This window comes from Ornithodoros turicata, chromosome 6, assembly GCF_037126465.1.
Source record: "Ornithodoros turicata isolate Travis chromosome 6, ASM3712646v1, whole genome shotgun sequence".
In the NCBI taxonomy this organism is placed as follows: Eukaryota; Metazoa; Arthropoda; class Arachnida; order Ixodida; family Argasidae; genus Ornithodoros; species Ornithodoros turicata.
This window is the reverse complement of record NC_088206.1, coordinates 48,070,363-48,094,244: the sequence shown is the minus strand read 5'-3', so window position 1 is coordinate 48,094,244 and position 23,882 is coordinate 48,070,363. Positions and strand designations below refer to the sequence as shown.

The 23,882-nt window shown below is 48.3% G+C and overlaps 1 long non-coding RNA gene across 1 annotated transcript; it reads left to right on the top strand.

Annotated features, from left to right (window-relative positions):
• Positions 1 to 8,145: 8,145 nt before the first annotated feature.
• On the top strand, positions 8,146 to 23,423 carry LOC135397997 (uncharacterized). The gene is made up of 3 exons (XR_010423943.1): positions 8,146 to 8,268; positions 12,304 to 12,528; positions 23,007 to 23,423. It is a non-coding gene; the product is annotated as an uncharacterized LOC135397997 (long non-coding RNA).
• Positions 23,424 to 23,882: the final 459 nt, after the last annotated feature.

The following is a 23,882-nucleotide window of genomic DNA, read 5'->3' as shown; positions in this document are numbered from 1 at the left end:
TCACAATGCCGACATATCGTAAGAAAACAAAGGGAAGAGGGAGGTTGGCATCGGAAGTAGTGTTGTCAAGAAACTTGGTTTACATAGAAAAGAACGTGCTTTATGTATTTTTTGTGCACCATTATAAATTTAAGACCTGATCTGCATGTGTTCGTGGTCTGTTTTGGGGCATTTTTTGCAACTTTTGGGGCATTTTCTTTTTCAATATTTTGCGCCCCATGTTCTGGTCGGTGCTGTACAGATATTCATATTTTATTTCCTTTTTCAAGAGTTGATGAAGAATTGCTTTTTAATTGTAGTGAGTATTATCTCAAAGGCGGCATCTTCAAGGTACGGATATTATGCAATTTAAATTCAATTTTTTAAGGACGTGCCGGTTACATCTTTGGTGGAAGCATTTGATTAGACGTTATTCCCCTTGTATTACAAAAAGTTACAAAGTTACCATGTCCCGGTTACTATCTAATTGCTTGGTCCCTGGCCTAGTCCAGCCCAGCAACGCTCTGCGCTCAAAGCTCTTCTGACATTTCTGGACACCATCGGACTTCGATCGTTATTGTGAAGAATCAGACATGTACAAGATACTCAAAAATGTATTTAAGATAAGATAATAAATACTGACGTTAGAATGGAATTAAGATAGAGTATAAATACATGAAAATTAAAGTAATTAAGATAGAGTACGAAATACTTCAAAAAGTATTTGAAATACAATTAAGATACTATTTATCCTTGAACTCAAAACGTCACCAGTCACTGGTCAATGCGGCGAGTCGCCGCTATGTGACATGAATAACCTAAAACCCGCGTACTATGCAAGCCGTCCCTGTATGATAGGAGTCATCTAAACAGAAGTCCCAAAAAGATGACAAAGAGATATCATATAACTCCACTAAGTATATGTGACCCAGAACAAATCAAACTTCTAGCAGGTCCCTGCTCGGCGAGGTCAAAATTCGGCGTTACCACATTAGGACACACATAATAGAACCTTCATCCGCAAAGGATTAGTACATACGGGGCAAGATCTCTAAATTGAGACTTCCAAGAACGGCCAATGTCCGACTCAAGTCCGAGGGACTCAGGAAATTTCCACTGAACACGCAAGATAATGGAAAGACGAGACACAGAAAGTTTGAGAGGGAGATCCAAAATATGTAATTAGAGTATTGAGTAGAAAATACAATAAAATGTATTTTAAATAGAGTACAAATACACAAAACAAAAAGTATTCAGTAGAGTACCAAAATACCGCAATCTCTATCTAAGCCAAATTTCCTGACAACACTACTTTTCATGCCAAGCCGCCCTCTTCCTTTTCTTTATGGCGATATGTCGACATCGTACCAGCCATTCCCGGGACTATTTTTTCTCGGAACCGGCGTTGCAGTGATTCCTCGCCGCTGTAACGCCTTGCACCGAAACGTCCGTGCACCAAACTGTCCGTACACCGAAATGTCCGTGCACCGAAATATCCGTGCACCGAAGTGTCCGTGCACCGAAATGTCAGCACCGAAATGTCCTGCACCGAAATGTCCTAGACCCCAGTGCCCGACCCGCACTTCCGCGAACCCGGATTCCGAAGACCGCAGACCGTACAAATATCACGTCTTTGCCAAGGGCACGGAGAGCATGGAAGTGGCGAAAACTCAGCGTGGGGCTCCGTTGCTGGGGCGCGGACAAAAGTTGAGAGACTGACCAAGGTTAGGTCAGGAGAGCCTTTTACGTATTTCACACGTTGGGGAGTGGGTCAGTTCATGTAGAATATGCACCCGTCGAGACTGACGAAGGTTAGGTCAGGAGAGCCTTTTACGTATTTCACACGTTGGGGAGTGGGTCAGTTCATGTAGAATATGCACCCGTCGAGACTGACCAAGGTTAGGTCAGGAGAGCCTTTTACGTATTTCACACGTTGGGGAGTGGGTCAGTTCATGTAGAATATGCACCCGTCGAGACTGACCAAGGTTAGGTCAGGAGAGCCTTTTACGTATTTCACACGTTGAGGAGTGGGTCAGTTCATGTAGAATATGCACCCGTCGAGACTGACCAAGGTTAGGTCAGGAGAGCCTTTTACGTATTTCACACGTTGGGGAGTGGGTCAGTTCATGTAGAATATGCACCCGTCGAGACTGACGAAGGTTAGGTCAGGAGAGCCTTTTACGTATTTCACACGTTGGGGAGTGGGTCAGTTCATGTATAATATGCACCCGTCGAGACTGACCAAGGTTAGGTCAGGAGAGCCTTTTACGTATTTCACACGTTGGGGAGTGGGTCAGTTCATGTAGAATATGCACCCGTCGAGACTGACCAAGGTTAGGTCAGGAGAGCCTTTTACGTATTTCACACGTTGAGGAGTGGGTCAGTTCATGTATAATATGCACCCGTCGAGACTGACCAAGGTTAGGTCAGGAGAGCCTTTTACGTATTTCACACGTTGGGGAGTGGGTCAGTTCATGTAGAATATGCACCCGTCGAGACTGACGAAGGTTAGGTCAGGAGAGCCTTTTACGTATTTCACACGTTGGGGAGTGGGTCAGTTCATGTAGAATATGCACCCGTCGAGACTGACCAAGGTTAGGTCAGGAGAGCCTTTTACGTATTTCACACGTTGGGGAGTGGGTCAGTTCATGTAGAATATGCACCCGTCGAGACTGACCAAGGTTAGGTCAGGAGAGCCTTTTACGTATTTCACACGTTGAGGAGTGGGTCAGTTCATGTAGAATATGCACCCGTCGAGACTGACCAAGGTTAGGTCAGGAGAGCCTTTTACGTATTTCACACGTTGGGGAGTGGGTCAGTTCATGTAGAATATGCACCCGTCGAGACTGACGAAGGTTAGGTCAGGAGAGCCTTTTACGTATTTCACACGTTGGGGAGTGGGTCAGTTCATGTATAATATGCACCCGTCGAGACTGACCAAGGTTAGGTCAGGAGAGCCTTTTACGTATTTCACACGTTGGGGAGTGGGTCAGTTCATGTAGAATATGCACCCGTCGAGACTGACCAAGGTTAGGTCAGGAGAGCCTTTTACGTATTTCACACGTTGAGGAGTGGGTCAGTTCATGTATAATATGCACCCGTCGAGACTGACCAAGGTTAGGTCAGGAGAGCCTTTTACGTATTTCACACGTTGGGGAGTGGGTCAGTTCATGTAGAATATGCACCCGTCGAGACTGACCAAGGTTAGGTCAGGAGAGCCTTTTACGTATTTCACACGTTGAGGAGTGGGTCAGTTCATGTATAATATGCACCCGTCGAGACTGACCAAGGTTAGGTCAGGAGAGCCTTTTACGTATTTCACACGTTGGGGAGTGGGTCAGTTCATGTAGAATATGCACCCGTCGAGACTGACGAAGGTTAGGTCAGTAGAGCCTTTTACGTATTTCACACGTTGGGGAGTGGGTCAGTTCATGTAGAATATGCACCCGTCGAGACTGACGAAGGTTAGGTCAGGAGAGCCCTTTACGTATTTCACACGTTGGGGAGTGGGTCAGTTCATGTAGAATATGCACCCGTCGAGACTGACGAAGGTTAGGTCAGGAGAGCCTTTTACGTATTTCACACGTTGGGGAGTGGGTCAGTTCATGTAGAATATGCACCCGTCGAGACTGACCAATGTTAGGTCAGGAGAGCCTTTTACGTATTTCACACGTTGGGGAGTACGGTGCGGTGAGCAGGTGGCAGGTTCACGAGATGCCCTGTGACGAGTTGGCCTCCTTGACGAGTTCACCTATGACCAGTTGGCCTGTGACGACCGGGCTTGTGACGAGTTCTCCTAAACCCCTGGAATACGACATTTATATCAGGGTGTCGAACCGCAAAAAATACGGGTTCGGTTCGGGTTCGCGTTGTTTTGATTTCGTTCCGGTTCAGTACCGGTTCGGCCACGCCAGAAATCGAACCGGTTCGCGAACCGGTTCAACGCTTCCGTTTTATATGTTCCATAAAACTGCTTTTATCAGGAAATGCGTGGCTAATAGCTTACTGCTGTTGTCTGCATTGACGTCTCTAGCGGTGAGGTAGCCCTTTAGCGAGAGAAATGAGAAATGGATGAACACTTATTGCAACTAGAAGCACGCTGTTCACGCTGTTGAAGCGGTGTAGTCCTGCTACTTTCTGTTCCCAAAACCTCTTTTTTCACACGCACAGTGCCAGCAAGATACACTTAAAGGAAGCCTAATAAGATGGACAGCGTAACATAGACGACAGTACTTGCCGGCACACTGCCTTCGCAGCGTGAATCGATCTGAAACCGTACTGAAGCATGTCGAAAATAAGCCTGCCAGCCTTACTCTGTCCGAGCTCACAGCAGTGTACTAGTTAATCCACAACATAACGGCAATGTGTCACGACACAACTGTGCTACCAATAAGCAGAACCACATTTACTTTTCAAACCACGACCAATCAAACAGGCACCGTTCTGTGTATGCTCCTTCTCCACTTCTCATGTTTCTGACTTGTTTAATTTGTACTGCTCACGTGTAAAGGAAAATCTTGTGCGCCTATTTGATCACATATTCGTCCTGTAGAGCTATATAACTGGCCTACACCATTCGTGTTTCATTCGTCCGCGTGGCACCTCGTCTCTGAAGAGTAGACGCCGCACCGCGTGCGTGGGGCGCTAGCCGCGGCGCTCACAATGACAACTGCGCTTCAACATGTTAAAAAGACGCTGAAAGTATACTTACTATACGTCGTCGTCTGACTGCTAGGTGAACATTTCTGAAATCCATAGGCGCGTGATGATGATACCAATGTGTCTTCGTTCGGGGATAGAGAGGAACTCTTATGCTGACTTCTTTTATGTCCGAACCGTTTTGTTGCGAACCGGTTACCGCTATTATTTTTTACGGTTCTGCTCCGGTTCGGGTTCAACAGTGTCATGAAAATTTCGGTTCGGGTTCGGGTTCGGTTCCGGCAAAAATAACGGTTCGGGTTCGGGTTCGGTTCGACACCCTGATTTATATAGGGTTTATATTATGCATATATAGACCTGCAGTGAACATTTGCGCAAAACACTTCTTTCGAGCCTTGTTCTTCGCAAGTTGGTTAATCAATGCGTCATAGTCTAGAGATATGATAATCATGTTTTCGGTTGACTACGAACTCAGAAAGCCTGACATCGCTTATGGTTGAGCGCAGGATATTCTTGATCGGTGAGTTTGATTGTGTTGAGGCTTCTTTCAGCATCAGCGACAGTAGCTGGTGTGGTCAGAAAATAGAATCCTGACGCAAATGCAAGGATTCAGATATATCTCCTGGAGGCTTTCTTGTATGTGTACGTTAAAAATTGTTTGGCGTCTCTTTGTTTGGCGTCCTCTCTTTTTCTCAATGACACAAAACGATATTCCATTGTAAGTTCGCTGGCATCGATGTGTACCATTTTTACTTCAAAATGTTTGCTGCGATTCTCCAGTTGAAGTTCCCATTGACACTGCCCCAAGTTGTTAGCGTTTTACAGAAATCCAAACAACTTTTACCACTCCATGAGTTGGTCGACAAAACAGAAGATATGGCCTGATCAGTGAGAATAAGAAAGAACTGAGATTTGAATTTTCGTGCTGCAGAAAGACGACTCTTACTTTTTTTTTCGTTTTGAGGAGAAGGCAGCAGACATTGCAGAACTGCTTCCTGATCTTGTCGCGTTGTCTGCACTCCGCAAAATAAAGAGAGGAACAGAAAGAACAGACGCAATTTGTACAATACAAGCGGTGCAGCAACTGGGACCACTTTTATGTTCCTCATTAAATGGCGTGCAGCATTTATTGCTCATTAAGATTAATGTTAATTAAAAAAGCATGTCTTCCAATTTCGAACAAATGAGGAGTGCGAATGATAGCACTTGATTGGCTATGATCCGGTTTATCAGATGTCCACAACGACGCTGACGTTGCCCACCTCTGTGAGGCCGACAACGGCGAGCCCTTTCACAACCACCACCACAACGACGCTCCTGTATTTCGGAACCGCGCGGGACCATTTCTTCCGCCACGCAACCAGGGACCAATTTTTCCGGGACGAACTTTTCCGGGACTATTTTTTTCCGGAACTCCATCCAACATGCTCTATACACATTCTCGCTCCTATAGTTATTCGCTCTTCGGTCTGGCAGATGACTGGCTTGGTTCTTTGGATGATTGGTTTTCAACTCATTTCTGTTTGCCCACCGTTTTATGCATTCAAGAACAACTTTCTTCCTCTTATAAGTAGCACTCGGAAATTTACGCGCCAAAACCATGAAAATAGACAGGTATTTAGACCCCAAAAAACACCTAAACAGGCAAGAACATGCAAAAACAGACACGTTGTAGCGCATACCAAAACTAATTCTAATGTACGCTTCACGACACAGACTTTATACTGTGGAACTGTAGCGAATGCTACAGAACCATTCGATGACGCCAGCGCCTGACTGCGACGCTGTGCAGCGTCAATCCTCCTTCCTGCACCGCTAGTTCAAGCTCACTGGGTGTTATCGTTGAACCTCTAACATATATTCAGTTTAATGCTATTTCTTCAGTTTATTTTTACTACTCATTTTCTCTTATGTTTATTCGTTTATGTAGCTTAAGGCGCTATCGAGTAGACTGCGTTCCATGTTGATATCCGTTCATCGGCCACATTTTCTCTTAGACGTTTTCTCAACCACACTCTACCTCAGGTAGGCGAATTTAATTCACTGTGGTGATGATGAAAGGTCTCGCCGTTGTTGGCCTCACAGAGGTGGGCAACGTCACGACTGACGGCCTGGGGGAATGTGCATCCTGGTCGACTTCTAAAGGAACTGTGCCGACATATGATTTGGTAGAAAGACATTTCATTGAAGATCGAAACGGCAGCGGTCGTTTGATCGATTTTTTATTGGTTCACTTAGAGTGTTGAAAATGAAAAAAAAAAAAAGAAGAAGAAGCAGCCGGAGTTCTAAATTCCGTTATCCTAAGCAACATTTAACTGCCGCTTGCTCGTAAACACATTCCTCATGCTAACCCACCTTTTCGTGTCCAAGAAGCGGTCCAATGGCCCATGTTGTTCACACTAGCCCGTTTGACAACCTGATAGGCTTTTCCGATCTGACACATAGCGACTAAACATGCCATACATGTTAAGGCGGTGCATCATAGCAGGCACTTCGTCGTCTACAGTCGAGGGATGGCGCAGCGAGCGAAATGGTTTGCGCAGTCACCGCTTCACAACATTTTGGCGCTTGCTTGGAACTGCAGTACCGCTGATGTAACGTCTTCTTTTTGTGTTATTTTCGTTTTCTCTTGGCGCGCGACGGGTCAAGCGAAATCTTGTGCAAACATATGACCGCTCGTGCTCACCCAAGTCCAATATTAGGTGCATTCTTTTCGCTTGCACCTTCTGCACCAGATCTGAACTGGGTTATTTGCGTGCTGCACTTTCCTGTTGAAAAGAAAGGCATTACTAATAAAGTTCCTTTCAGCTGGAAAGTGCAGCTCCCGAAAACTCGTCTTGCGTGGAGTCCAAGGTAGTGCAGTTCAGTGCAAGTGAAAAGAATGCGCTTACTGTAAACACGCATATCGCGCTCAGCCAGACGGAACAATTAGTGGCGCGGCTTTTGAATGCGCACAGGCTGTCCAGCTGTCTCCTGAACTCCTTCGTCGATCTGTTGCTGTTCCGTGCTGTGTTGTTGTCGGGCGAAGGGTTAGTCACCAGTCGTTTCGTGTGATTTCTGCAATGCTTGCGCATATAATAAACGAAATCTCTCGTAGCACAAAAAAAAACTAGGTTGGACACGACGCGGTTGAAACAAGTTGGTGTCGGCATATTATAGCCTACCGACATTACGCGGAAATTGCGAAACGAAACCGCAGACTGTTTTCTTTATTTCCTCTCACCCTGGGCTTACAAATTTCAGACCACGTTGTGGTCGTGCAAAAAGCTTCATTTACTTCCACAGTCAACAGAAATGAAATAAGACTGCAAAGAGGCTAGCTTAGAGTTTCCCAGATCCTTGGACATCAGTGGAGGAGGAGGAGGAGAAAGGCAAAAGAGAAGACGAAAAGGGAAGAAAAGCAGGGTAGAGGACAAAAATATGTGTGCGTGGACCATACAGCTGCTTGGAACGTAAAGTGCGAATGGAGGTTTCCAGTTTGGTTGGGTATATAATTCGGGTCTGTTGTGCTCATCTTGATCGTCACTAACCACGGCCCCAGACTTCGCCCAAGTACAGATCAGCATGCCGTGAACTGGGTCTCTGATGTCCCATTCGTTTGGAAGTGACCTTCAGCTCCTGGATCTCGGAGTGAGAGTATTTCATAACAAATTGTCATTGTGAGTGTCATCTTGCCTATCCGCGCCGGAACTTCCAGAAATCCACTCTAGCTTTTTTTCTCGTCCTCGTCGAGGCTGCCGACATCACATGACCTTGTCTCGATTAGCAAAAGGCACATGGCACACTGATTACAATTCTTCTGGCTTAGCGTACTTCCTTCTGTAATCGGGAACTCTAATTCGCATGCTTCGAGGATAGCGAGGGTCAACAGGCTCTGGCAGGAGGTAGTCGTTATAAATTCGCGCAAGGTACACCACCCTTTTCTCGTTCCGAAAGGCGTCGTCCAGTACCTACAACGAAGAGGCGGTGTGGGGCGCTTTGCAGCCGTAGATGAAACCAACTTGACAGGTTTGGGATGGGGAGACACTGGTTGTCACCGGAATGCCGGCTATGTAGCTGGGTTGGAGAAGGTTCGCTTCAGCGACCGTTGAAGCGACGCTAGCGGTGAGGCTGCGGTCCTTTCGAAACACGTAGTGAAAAACATCACCGTCGATTGCAGCAATGACGGAGGCGATGACACTGTTTGGGTGCGCACTCAGAAGCGAGTCAGTGGGGTGTACTTGTCGAAAGATGACAGTCGACGACGACTTACAGCTGTGTTTGGCTACAACGTCAGAAGGTCCATCGTGGTCCGTGAAGTCGGTGTTGGCGCCATGCTCCTCATCGTCGCAAGGAGTTTGCGACAAAACGTGCGTGGAGCACGGTGGCACATTGCAGGTCCTGGTGGCGAAAACTGGGTCAAAGCTGCCTGGTCAAGTTCTTGTAGATAGCTGGGTGAGGTCTGAAAAGAGCTGTTTGTAGGGTGGGAGGAGTTGGTTTTGGACGGCTGGTGAATCCAACCTGGTGGGAGGGCAGGGAGGGCGCCCATGCTGGACACGTCTGCTTCTCTCTCTGCGACCGGAGGAGGAAATCACTGACTACAGTTCTTCTGTCCTTGCGTACTTCTTCCTGTAACCTGGATCTCTAATTGGCATGCTTCGAGGGTGGCGGGGGTTAACGAGCTCTGGCAGCAGGTAGTCGTTATAAAATCGCTCGAGGTACACCATCATTTTTTCGTTCCAAAAGGCGTCGTCCCTTTCAATTCGTTCCACAGAGATGTTGCTAGCGCCAGTCCAGACAACGAAAAGGCAGTACTGCCGGTTGGTTACGTGGAGTTGGCCCTGGACTTGGTACCAGTAGACATGCGTGCGCTTGAGTTTTAATATGCCGTCGTCTACAAAACCAAGGAGATCCACCTTGGGGGATGCAAGCTGAACTTTGCCGGGATTAACGGTCAACCCCGCGTCCCTCATCCGACTTAGCACATTGCCCAAGTGAACGAGATGCTCATCGAACGACTTAGAAAATACCACTACGTCGTCCATGTAAGCCATGGCATAATTGAACTTCGCGTCATCCAGCACGACGTCCATTAGCCTCTGGAAACTAGCGGGCGAGTTGGACAATCCAAAAGGGAGTCTCGTAAATTCAAACAAGCCTCTGTGACACGTGAATGCCGTCTTTTGGATATCCTCCTCCCCTACAGGAATCTGCAGGAAGCCCCTGCTACAGTCCAAAATCGTGAACACGCTGGCATTCCCCAACGCGTACATGATCGAGTCGATGGACGGAAAAGGATAAGCATCTCTGACCGTCACGGCGTTTAACTGGCGATAATCCACACACAGTCTTGCCGTCCCATCTTTTTTAGGTGCCAGCACCACCGGGAAAGCCCAGGGGCTCTGCGATCGCCTAACCGCGCCTGTCGCAATCATCTCATCCAGCGCCGCGTCAAGGAGATCCCTCTTACGCGCGCTGAGGGGCCTGGGGTTACACCGCCAGGGCCTCGCAGTACCAGTATCAATCCGATGTTCTAGAACATCGGTTGTTCCTGGCTGCTCCGTAAACATTTCGGAAAAGGGTAGCAAAGCGTCCAAAAGCCTGGCGCGCTCAACTCCTGTGCCCCCGAAAGACGCTAAAACCCGCCCGATATCCTGTGGGATTCTCCCCACAGTTTGCACAAGCTTAGTTTCTGACGAGTGGGTATCCACACGACTGGTTAAACGGCCAGTCGGTGAAGGAGAGCCGAAAGGAATCAGTGGGCTTAGCGGTCCCCCACACCGATATCCGTTTGCCTTTAAATCGAGAATCAATCCCTCTCGGACAATGAAATCTCGTCCCAAAATAACTGGGATTGACAGCCCTGACAGGTATATGAACCGTTGTCTGCACCGTCCCCCGCTAAAGCACATTTTATGTCTCACTGCGCCTGTAGCACTGGACATTCCCGATGCTAACCGCAATGGGATATCAACCTTCCTGACGCGGACATTTCGTTCACGACAGTGCGCGTACACGGCGTCTCCGATTAGCGAGAGCGTGGCACCGGTATCCACCAGGCCAATGTACTCTTTCCCAGCTATTGTTACGCCTATGTACGGACCGAACACAGGAGCAGACTCCTGAACTCTGCAAGCTATTGGGGCGAAAACTGATCCATCCTCGGCAAAAGACTGCGGCAAGGTATGAAACACACGCCCCGAGCTTTCTCTGACTGCCGACGACGGATTAGGGCCAACCCCAACTGCCGCCGCCGGCGTTACTAGTTTCCCTGCGCCGAGCGGAAATTTCCCCGACGCACAGGAGGGTCACGCTTGTAATGGCCTGGTTGATTACAGCCATAGCATCTGGGCTGCGCCCGCCCGCGGTCCGCCTGTGGCATTTGGCTACTGGGGTCCCTCTCTACCTGGTTCTGCCTATCCTGAAACCTCCGAGCAGTGGATGTTCCACTCCTCGGACCGCCGCGTGAGTTTTCGCCAAACCCCGCACGGCGCCTCTGTTCAAAGGAGAAAGGATCCAGGGAGCGCGGCGGGACGATGACGTCCGACCGGCATCCCGCGTCCGCAACCAACGACGTCGCTTCCCTTCCCCGTGGAACGGTGTCCTTCACGCCCGCCCAAGCGCAACCCGGCTGAACTGATAGTTCCGGGCGCGGTGGAGGTTGGTACCGCAATTCAGACAATAAATCAGCCTGAATCACACGAGCCTCTCGTGCAAGCGCATCAAGATTCTCGAAAGTTCGCCCCCGTAGATACGGACGGAAGCTAGGATGGCTCTGCCGTATAACACGCGAAACCTTATCCTGATCTGTGGCCGTCGGGTCGGCCCTATCGTAGAGTTCCTGAATTGCGCGCACAAATTCAATGAGACTCTCGTCGGCGTGCTGTGTGCAAAAACCTAACTCTTCCCGCACACGCATTGCGTAGTCGGGTGGCAAAAATTCCTCCCTAAAACGCTGCCAGAAGTCCGCCATCGAGGTGAAAGGCTTCTGCAGCCTTCGCCATCGAGCGGCGTCCCCCACTAGAGCTATTGGCAAGACCTGCCCTAGCACTACCTCGTCGGACGCTCTAGATGCAACCTGATAGGTCTCCATCTCCAATAGGAAGTCGGCTACCGACTTTCTATCAGAGTACCCCGAGTACGTCGGAATTGTCATACTCGGGTGGAGCCGTGAGGAAAAAGTAGAATGCGGGCTAGTCTGCGCCGCATTCAAGTGCTGGGTAAATGAAGCGACAATATTTGTCAGTTGCAGCAATAAGCTAGCGGTATCAACCGCTCGTGGAGTGGGGAGAGGTGGATACACACCTGCCCCCGTGTTGGTTGCGGCATCGCCGTTGCCGCCACGTGCTCCTGCCTCGCCGGGGTTAATAGTGTCCCCGTTTGTTGCTGACCCGGACTGATTCTCCATGGATCGCGTATGTACTACCATACCACGAGGCGCCTAGCACCCGTGTTCCCCCAAAAACCCAACAGGGCCCCCAAAATGTAGAGCGCTCAGAACCACTCTCAATTGACGACAAGGGAACGTAGGCCCCACGTTGGGCGCCAGATGTGGGATTTGCTCCTGCAAGAAGCCTTCCCCACCGGGTTGTGGTCTAAGTAACCGCTACGTTCCCTATCGCCAATCGAGAATGACTCCAACACCAGATTGGAATGCAACTTACATAGTTTACTCCTCTCGTACAGGTCTTCCTCCCGCGCTGCTCCGGTCCCGAATGTCCCGTTTTCCCCGTCGCTCCCTCCCGCCTCACCTCCCACTGACCTCAATCCGAGCGACAGAACGGCACGTGCAGCGATCTTGGTCAGTGGAAGAAAACCTGCCCGGAGGGCAGCTGAGAAGGTTGGGGGGCCTCAGACAAAGGGCCGCCCCCTCCTCGCGACCGGGTCACCACAAGCTTGAGGCCATAGAGAGTAAGTTACCTTTCAGTACGTAGTGCATAAGGCCCAAGTGACCAGAACGCCCAAATGCTCATAAGACCCGAAAATAAATTGGGACTTTTGAGCATTTGGGTCAAATGAGCAGGGCAGGATAAGGTGTCCAGAAGGCCCAAATGGTCATATATGGCCCGAAAACCAGGAAGGCATCAGATTGACCTGTGAGGTCATGGAACTGCAAACAACAGAAGCGTATTTCCCCATTCAACTAGGCCAGCCCTAACCTTCCCTCAGCTGAAAGAAAGGCTTCCGTTGCCTCAGGGTCCCAAACCTTGCACTGATAAAAGTACCGTATTATTCTGTGTATAAGCGCCGTTATACATTTAAAAAAATTATCTGAAGAAATCCTGCGCGTCATCTAATGTCATCATATGCGCGTCACCATCCTGCGCAGGACTTCTTCAGATAACTTTTTTTAATATATAACGGCGCTTATACACAGAAAGGTACGGTACTTCTATCAGTGCGAGTTATATGCAACAAATATTCTTCTGTAAAATGGCCTTTCAAATGTGACAACGCAGGAATTCCACACTTTTCCGAGAAGCCCTACACTGTTAAAACAGAACTTCACCACATAGCACGCTCCTAGCCAACCATCATTCCGAATGATATCATTCTGTGCACTGATTTGTTGAAAATGAGAGGAGGCGCCTATCTGGGACAGATTATCTTGTCCCAGATAGGCGCCTCCCCCCTGTTTTGAACAAATCATGACATTGAATGATATCATTTGGTATGATGGTTGGTTAGGAGCGAGCTATGTGGTGAAGTTCTGTTTTTGGGATTTTGCTCGGGGCTGGGATTTATTATGTTAATCAGGTTGCGCCCGTTTTGGACAATTGCACTCGGTGAATCCTCGGAATATGCTCCTTCTGACGTGAACACAAACAATGCGTTTCTTCCGCCGTGTGAAATGTAGTCTCCAAAGAGTTCAGTTACAGAATCAATTCCAAGGTGTTCGCCCATTTGATGGAACCCATTTGGTCGAACGGCCCGGGAAAATTTGGTGACGGAACAAACGATCTCGGAAAAAGTGGTTCCCGGGGGATTAGAGCGGAAAAAACGGTCTCATGCGTAGGCATGGTTTGCTACGTTCAAACCCCTCCCGAAATCGTACATTTGGTAGCTCGTTTGGGATAGGGAAACGAGGAGTAAACCCTTCTCTCCTATGCAAATTTCCTCCTGAATTTCCCCCCCAGAAATATTTTTTCTGGCTACGCTACTGCCACGCCCGGCTTGGTTCCCTTCGCAGAAAAAGCGGTACTCATTCTGCGTCATAGCAGTATTCCAGAGAAGGTTGAAAAGCTTTTAATGTGCCAAACGGATAAGTTATACAATAAAAATGTTAGGCACAGAGCCTACCAAATGTACCGAACGAAATATTGAACGCTGTAAGGATTCATATTTATTTGTATTTAGTTTTTGCCACATCTATATCTTATTTGCTTGAAAAATTGTTAACTCATTTCAGCACATTTATTAATATTTTTAGTTCAGTTACCCTTTTCTCCTCTGTCGCATTCATTTAATATTGTGCATAGGAGCAAAGAAAACATATAGGACACTCCTAATCTTCCCTCCTGGTTTTCGTGCCATATGACTATTTGGTTACGCCCCATTTCGTCCAAGCGGTTATTTCGTCCAAGTGCTCACAACGTCCAAATATTTAATTCGTCCGAAAAAAATCGGACGTACTGAACACTTGGACGAAATGAACAGGTGAGGAGAAACTTGCCCAGCGTGTCCAATACACGTACCGTCCAATAGCCCGTTTCGTCCAAATGGGGGAATTCCCAAAGGCTCTGCTCCTTTCGGCAGGCGACTGCCTGGCTGCATTCCTGAAAGCACAGGCCATTTTGACACTGGGTGAATGGCAGGTGACTGTATTCATGAAAGCAAATGGATTATCGATCAAAAGAGGAATCACAGAAAACACAAACCCGTTCGCAGGACCGCTGACCTACAGTGACCGTCCAGTTACGATGTGTTGTTTTCTATAACTGTGTTCTCGCTACGTATCGCGTTTCCCAATGTCAGTGATCTTTCTTGGAAACATCTAGGGATCTGAAAGGAAACTTGCGGCCCTTTGCCTTTACGTAGACTATACTTCGAGCGGCAGTGGCTTACCAACGTTCATCTCTGGAATTAGTTTGAAGATGAGGACGATCTCCGCACAAACAATCACGCCGAAAGGTGGCATAATTCGCTGCGCATGAAATTCAAGAGTCAACCCCACATGGCGTTTTCGAAGTTCCTCGTCGAGTTTGAGTCAACCATACACAATGTAAGCACAACCAGGTAAGCAACAAATTCGCATAATCAGGGAACATCATCATGATAATTAATAGAATATAGCATATATACTTCCTCGCTTGCTCTCTTTGTGTTCATGCTTCTTACCGCCATTTGCAGGTACGCATTCGGCTGCTGTTGAACGGGGCTTCGCCAAGCAGGAGACGATACAAGAGGCTCGCTCTTCCTTCTCATGGGCGTCACTTCGGCAATTTCTCAGGTTACTTGGCAAACATATTGCGCCTTAGGGATTTTCTGTGCCTTTTTCTGTGAATCATGCTTCCCTCCTCCTCAAAGTGGATAAAGGAGAACAGATGACATACAAATTGTCTTCTCTAAAGGGCAGCTGTTGTTGCAGCGTAGATAGTAAGATGGGACGCAAGCGGACGTTGCCTTGCGACTATGCCAATAAACACTCAATTTTGAGACGTTCACGTCGCCAAGTGATCATGATACCGATGTGGTTGCCTCCAGGCTCTGCCGCATAACAGTGATCGTATTTGCAAAGCAATTTCTCATTTTTGTATGAGCATGTCCTTTTATAGCATTGGAATCCGTAAGGATCACTACTTTCGTAGGATATTTCCTAGAAACCACGGCCAGGGCCTGGAAGATGGAAATAGCTTTGCCTCTTGTTGAGGAGAGAAAACAGGGCTTGAGGGTGTGACTCTGCCCAGCTGGTAGCTCTACACTCTAAAATCGGTACCTTATAACGTACCTTATATCGAGCTGTACCTGGTAAATATCAGGTACATCAGTGCTTTTCCGCAGTTGCTTTAAGAGGTACTGGGCGAGACAAAGGATCTCGCTTTTAATGTATGAGGTACAAGCATATTTATGGGGTACACGGTCAGTTTATGAGGTACCGTGTCTTGTACCGTATAAAGCAGTACCTCTTGCGCAAAATCCTTTTGTGCTTTCCACTGCTTTCAGCACTTCTTGCGTTCAAGTAACGCCCCAAAGGGTTCGATGCAGTCAGATAATGCATGTACATCGCACAGGCTTGGAGATAAAGATTGGCTGTTGATTTACAGCTATGATTGTTTCATTCACGGCTGATGATCACAGTTCCTGTCTGTGTCGTCAGCTAAAGAACCTCAACCGTCGTACTTTTGTTTAAATTGTCTGCGTCTATTTCAAGTACATTAGGAACACAGGCTAGACAGTGAGGAAGGAAAATGCCGTTCTGTATAGGCGAGGTTTATTGCTTTTTGGGTATTTACATCGATAAAACAGAAAGAGATTGAACTCTCTCCGTGTGTTCGTGAAGGAGGCAGGTTTTCTTTTGGCCAACATGAAAACTAAGAGAAAAAGAACATTCCGGAACAGATAAGCTGGCGACAAGCCGACAAGCCACACCTTCCAGTGGTTTCATGAGGTCAGGCGGGTGAGTTTCTCATTTTTTCTTTATCTTGTCTCATATCTAGCGAATCGAACTTTTGATACCTATTGAAGAAACATGCGTTATAAGTGCAGCCGCGTCCGCGTGTGAAGGTTGATTTGTGATCAGGAAGTCGCCGTCTTCGCACGGTTAAGTTGACCGGTTGAGGGACATGGATGGAGAGGCCGGGAAGGTGTACCTGATGGTAAGTTGCTCTTTAACGTTGTTCATTTTCGCTACAAGTACGTGCATGTGGGGTGAGCTTTGTGAACGCTAGCTTGCCAGAGTGCGTATGCGATTGCATTGGGGTTTTAACAACCTAGAAGCGTTCCACGTCAGTGTATTATTTCAGGCTTGTCTAGCGCTACAGGTTATCGTCCCAGTTGTAGCTCTGAAACATTTTCCGATGTAGATACAGTGGCGCGTACACTTGCCTTAACCAGCGGAGCGCGCGTCATCGGGCGCTGATAGGCAGCTGGAAACGAGATCAGGATGATCTACAGTCCCGTTGAAGGGAGGGTCGGTACGCACAACGAAGATGCCGAAACGCGACCTCATCCGCTGTGCTTATCGACCTCCTTTCAAGGGGATAGTAGATCATCCCAACCTCGCTTCCAGCTGCGTCTCAGCGTCCAAAGACACGCGCTCCACTGGTTAAGACAAGTCTGCGCGCCAATGTACCTCCCGTCAGTATAACGAACACTACTACTACGTTGCACGGCCACCTCCAATGGATCCTTTCGAATCCAGCTCTCCGCGTAAGGAATAAAATTATAATTCTATACTGGAGGGAAATCTGATCACCTTTATACATTGCTTTGCTGGAAGGTCAGGCACCAGCAAGAGTAGCCAGTCAGCAAAACACCCATGGGTCAGAATGACGTCTTCACTTAACGGCGCAGCGATGTAGTTTGTCAACACTAATTATTCATACGATCGAAATAAATGAAGCGAAGTGATCGGTTTTGCTATTCTGTTACTGCTCAAGCCGACAGTGTAAATTTATCTCTAATATCTAAACTTCATTTGTTTCTCAGCTGATACTGGAATTCGACGTCAGATTCCGCAAAAGCTTTGATCAAGCTATGGTGGTGATGACCAACATCCTGGCGGCTTTTTCAGCTATGAAGGAAAATAATCGCCGATGTTCGTTGATGTGGACGTATTCTTAAGTCCATAAAAATTCGAAGTATGACCAGATATCAACGGTATGTGGACTGCTTCCTCTGTTTGAGACAAATCGTTTGGAAGGCACAAACACGAACTAATTGCACGGCGTTCCTCTCCAGACCGTCCCCGAAAAGGTGGTCTCTCCGGGACCGAAACTCGTTTTCGGGCAGGAGAGCCTTGTTTGGTGTTGTGACGGAGAGGCTGTGCAACTGGAACCGTCGGACATGCTTATATGAGTTTGTGCTGCTCCGCTGCTTGACAGTTTACTACGAAAAAAACATTACATACCCAACTGCTTTTGGCCAGTTGTTTTGCCTGCGGAAAATATATGTCGTGGGCGATAACGAATTCCCGAAGCAGTACAGAAAGCCACGGCTTTCGCAGTTGCTGAAATCGCTGAAGGTCAAATAAAGAGCGAATCAGTATACAGATCGCCCTTTGTCTTTGTTCCGCATGTGCTTGCAAAACGTTGGTCGCCTTCGCGTATGTTACAGATGCACACTTCTGCGAGTGTGTATTACCACTACCCATACCAAAGCATAAGCACACAATACATGATGCGCGTCGTGCATTTTACTGTGCGTGCCATACGTCACGTGCGGATTATGTCACCACGAACATGTTCCTCTCTGTTGCGTGCGGACTGTATACTTCTTAGACAACTGTACCCCTTAGACAGGCGTACCTCTTAGACGGATGTACCTCTTAAACTGGCGTACCTGTTAGACGGATGTACCTCTTAAACGGGCGTACCTGTTAGACGGCAGTACCTCTTAGACGGTTGTGCCCGTTAGACGACGGTACCTCTAAAATGGCTGTACCTGTTAGACGGCAGTACATTAAAAGTGCTGTACCTTTTAGGCGCTTTCGTACCGCATAAAATAAAGGGTACATTTTTGCAAAAATGTACCTTATAAAAGGGGATTTTAAGAGGTACAGATTTTAGAGTGTAGGCCGGGATGAACTAGGCCTGGATTTATCGACGGAAGTATCCTTGTACACCTGCAGCTGGTGGCCGTGTCTCTCGGAGACGCAATCTGCAAAAAGGGTCCGAGCCAAAAAGCCAGACACCACCCAACCGCAGGGTACCACCCCAGCGCCAACGGGATCGTGCAGCGTTTCTACAGCATGACGAAGAATACCCTGCGCGCCACCGAAGAGTCGACTCGTTGGGCAGGGCGTTTGCTATTAATTCTCCCGAGTGTTCGAGCAGCCATATAAAACAGATCTTCCGGTGTTTCCCGTCGATCTCCGTCTTTGGAACACCAACCCACCAACACGGACAATTTCTTTGATACAATGACCTTAGATCAACCTGCGCCGAAGCCCTTTCCCCTAAGTGCTACATGCCTCGACACGTGTAAGAATAGAGAGAACAACCGGCAGGTGACCAGGAGTGTATAAGCAGCCGATACGACAAGTTTCAAGGAGGTTTCAAGATACGACAAGTGTTGGAAGGGGCGCATGTGTTGTGTCCCTCTCTTATTATGTCTTCATCTTTTGGACGCTGAGCAGCAACATACCAACAAGCCCAGATTTCGTCACTCTTCAAGTATATGCTACCCAACATCAAGCCAACTGCGCAGAGTTGGGAGTACCGCTTACACGCCATTCATCATCTCGACACATCTTCGTTGAGCCTGATCTTGCCACCACGTCTTTCTACCACACGATGTCATGCGCAGGCCCATTCAGCCTCCTTATCGCGGACACTTTTCAGTACACTCTCGCCACGACAAGCCCTCACGATCAGGCTCCCCAACAGTCTAGAGGTCGCCTCTGTAGATCTGTTGCCTTTTTTGGGCGCGGCCACTGAAGCCCCCTCTCAGAAGCCACCGATCAGCCATGTTCGCCCGTTTTCACCTGTGCCACGCGGTGCACGATACGTTGGACCCCGTGCCACCAACGTTCCGCACCATGACACCTAATCCTTTTTTGCCTCCACAATCTCAGCGTTCTCAAACCGTCCCATTTTGACTGATGCCGCTTGGCCACACGTTCCATTCTGGAGACATCGCTTCCTGTCTGCCTCAACAAAGCTCTGATCTGGTATTGGGAAGGTGTTGCTACTGCCGACTAAAAGGTTCTCCGCTCTCTCTTCTGAGTCTTCCTTCCGTTGTGCCACAATGCACTGCGCGCCACTCATCGCGGTTTATCCGCGTTCGATCGGTTACGGGTCGGGCCTCTGCGCTAAAGTTTCGCCCGGCGATCGCAGCGCCAACTCCCTCTTCATGTGCAGAGAGCCCTTACTTGACGGTCGTGACTCGCGTGTTCCCTGCCTTACTGCTGTACCGGGAACGTCATCTCTTTTGTGGAAATCATTGCGCCACCATTTTCCAGTGCCGCAGTGTAGGCGATGCATGCCTGTGTACGGACTCCGGCTACACGACCATAACTAGCGCTGCAAATAAAACAAAATACGGTTCGGAGCGCCACCAAACGTCGTGCAAAAGGCCCTATGAGCATGTTGCAGGACGTTTGGGGGCCATTTGCAGGGGCCCGTGGACGACGACGACGCGCTACTGCCCTGAGCCAAGACATCAACTAGTCAGTTCTATCGACGCTGTTCAGTGAAGCCATGGGTTTAGAACCTCGCCAGCACATCCGACACTCCAGGACATTCCATCACCGTCGATCTCAACAAAGCGTTCGTTATCGTTTCTTTTCTCTTTTTTATGTTGGCGAGCTCCAAACGTCACGCGGCGGCACGTGGAAACCGTTTGGTAGACCGGGGTTTGAAATAAAGGCCAACCTCCACGCCGAAGCCGAAGTTCGTGCGGCAGACTGCATGTCACGCGCGTTCCGCCGCCAGTTATTTGCTGGTACTACCTTGATACGACGAAAAACCAGCAGACGAAGTCGGAGAGCGTTGCTCCGATGTCACGTTGTTAGAGCACAAAGTGAAATCTTTGCACCTAGTGCACTTAATCAAATCAGAGCACTTAGTGAAATCAGTCGTTCGAAAAAAATGCACGTTTTTAGAGCGCAAAGTGAAATCAGTGCACTTAATGCACTCAAATCAAATTAGAGCACTTAGTGCAATCAGTCGTTCGAAACAAAAATGCACGTGTCACAAATTTTACAAGTAGGGCCAACAATGTCTAAAAAACGGTGTCCAAAAGGAGAATGTGTTTCTTGTCAGAGAATGCCTGGCGCTATAGCGGTGCAGTAGGTAAGGCAGACGACAGCGACCCATATCAAGACGATGACGACAACAACTCAGAATAGCTAACACGCCAGCGAAATCATAGCCGAAGTGCGCTTTGATTGGCCGGCCTCGTGTTCAGCGCAGTTGACGCTTCCGGAGGCCAATGTCACATCGAGACTGGGAGGTACCCGGGTTCGAATCCCGGTGCCGGCTGTGCTGTCTGGGGTTTTTCCTGGGTTTTCCTCAGACGCTTTCAGACATATGTCGGCACAGTTCCCTTAGAAGTCGGCCCAGGACGCACATTCCCCCAGGGCGTCAGTCGTGACGTTGCCCACATACGTGAGGCCGACAACGGCAAGCCCTATCACAACCCACCACCACCACCATCCGGAGGCCAACAACGGCAAGCCGGTTTTCGTCACCACTTTTCCCCTTTTCGTCTGCTCACTCTAAACTTGTTAAAAGAGAGTAGCCAGCGTCGCGATACGCTCGCCATTAAATAGATCTTGCCAGCACATGGCACAAGAAAGTTTTGATGCTCAACTGATGAGGCTGAGGAATGCTGGCTATCCAGAATCTAGCTTAGAGAGTGTTGCAGAAACCCTGTTAAAGAAAATGAAATCAGGGGAGAGCGCAAGGCAGCCTAGCCAACGTTCCAGTAGGCCTGTGTGTATCCCTTATATACACAAATTCTCCCATAATTTTAAAAAGGTGGTGGCTAGGTATGCAGTTGTCTTTTCTGCTCCACATAAACTACAGTCACTATGCCAGCGCATAAATTGCGCAAAGCAACGACAAAGTTGCGAAGTGAGACACACGAATCCGTCAGTTGAGAGTGATATAGGAGTGGTTTACTCCATACCGTTGGATTGTTGTAGTTTTTATATTGGTCAGTCTGGCCGCTGCATCAATGTTCGACTCCTCGAGCATGCGTCGTCTATAGGACACACTCCTGGCCAGCCAGTACATTGTAGGGCTGTTCTTGTTCGCCGGGGCTCAAAGATACTAGAGTAATCGGCAAGAGTTCCGATAAAACTGTTCCTGAAATTCTGCAGGCGTTCCACATAAGTTTGCATGGCAACAGGTGTATAAGGTGTATAAGAGTTCCTTGCCTGTTAAGATTACACGGGGAGACGTGCGCGTTAAGATTACACGTGGAATTGTCTTTTGTTATCGCTCCAAGTGTTAGCTACTATTTTGCAATTGGTTGTTCGCCCCGTGTACTGTATATATTGTCTTATCCTGTATATACTATATTAAACTTCTGGTAGTTGCGAGTCTGCAGGTCTATCGGTTGTTTACTGTCTTAACCCGCTTGTCCGCGTCCTTTTTCTACAGTTTTTACTTCAGGACGTAGAATGTATTTTTTCTACATTGCATGTGCATGCATGTATCACCACAGCTACATTGCATGCTATGTTACCCATACATACACTATATAGGTAATATACGAGTTATATAGGTCCTATATCTCCTATAATAGGGAGTTTTAGTTGGCCACTTCTGCTCCTCCGATAACTTTCCGACTCAGCTTTCCGCAAAGTGCGCATGCGTATACTGAGTCGGAGATCTCTATCGGCTACGAAAAATATCGGAATCCCACTCATTCCGAATTTATCGGACATCTTTCGTGCGAGCTTTCGTGCTCCCACTCAGCTGGAGCATGCGCAGAGCGTTCACTTACAAACAAGATGGCTGACAACAACAGAAACAATATCGTTCGCTCGCGGCGTGCACTGCGAACGATTTTGGTCTGCAACTCCCCAAAATCATGGCTGGGCGACAACCACGGGTACGGTACGTAGTGGATGTTCTGAATTAAGGACAGTGGACTGTTGACAAGGCGTAGTGTGCGGACTTCACACTGACTTCCCCCGTCTGGACGTCTAAGCCTAAGTGAATATGTGCATTGTTTCGGGGACTATTTTTCACCAAAAGCTGTTGCCGGCGCATGAGTGCGCAGACAAACGTGCAACATTACGTCTTCCACAACCATTGATACAAATGCTTGTAACACGCGTTTCATGCGCATAATGTAAATGGATACTAGTAAACTAAGTTAAGATTTGTGCGAACAGATGACGTCCCGCTTGATTTTCCGTAGCGGTGGATTGTTCTCGGTGACTCTTCGTCTGCAAACTAAAGCTGCGGACAAGCGCTTTACGAATCATTCCCACCGACTCGTGAGTCGTGTCTGTTTTTCCGATATCGTATCGATCGACGTGTTATCGTAGGGGGAACTAAAACTCCCTAATACCTATATTTCCTATAACCCCTGTAAGACCCATAACTCCTGTAATACCTATATCCCTTATGGGTCCTTTATCCAATGACATCATATTATACTACCTATAGGATTTTTCAGTAGGGACGCTTCGTGACGGCCCTCCCCAACACTTACTGGCCAACAACTTTTCGAGCTCATCGCTCACTACTAGTACTGTCGCCCTCTCTCCCTAGAGTCCATGCGCCTCACCTCATCACTGACATCTGCCCGGCTCACAGCGTACTTGCCCACGCCCTGATGTATCCACTACCATGACCACAAGCCGTGTACCGATGCCGTATGCCACTTCGTGGTATGGACGCGCACCGCAAGCACCACCCTGCATCTGAGAGGGGAGCGATGTAGCGTCCCGTGAACGACCATGACGCGCCACTACCGCCGTGCGCCAAGGTCGACGTAGCCCAGGATCGAGGTTACGATCTTAGAAGCTCCCCGGCGCATCTCGCCGTTCGGGATATTGCATCACCGTCGATCAGGTGTCGTGGAGGGACACACCATCTCCTCTACACATTCAAGCTTCATCCGAATTCACAAGTAATATGAGGATATCCGCCTACATATACGTGAATGCAGGGTTTTATTCTCCCACTCTAACGAAATACGGCCCACTCTTACGGCATAGATTTGCCCGCTCTGACTTCGGTTTTCCACTTGCTCTTTTCATGCGCCTTCCCTTTCCCTTCTCTTTTTTATTTGCATTAAACATATCCCCCCCTTCCCTATGGGTGTTGGTTGTCACAGCCCAATGTTGGATGACGTCAGAGGTCACGGAATGCACGTCTGCAGAAAGCTTACTTGGGACGCGGTCCTCGTCATTTCGTAGCTTCTCAAGTTCGCTTTTGCTTCGCCTTCGCTGGGTGGGATGCCGTTGAATGGTGAGGGCGTGATCACAGCCACGTCGCAGTTTGCGTTGACCGCCTTCGCTACCATGCCGGGAAAAAGGAACAAAGAGAGCATATTGACGGAAGTATTTCGAATAGTACTGTGATCTTTGTGCATAACTTGTACATAACCTAAGTAAGCTATGTGTCGTGCCATATTCCGACAAA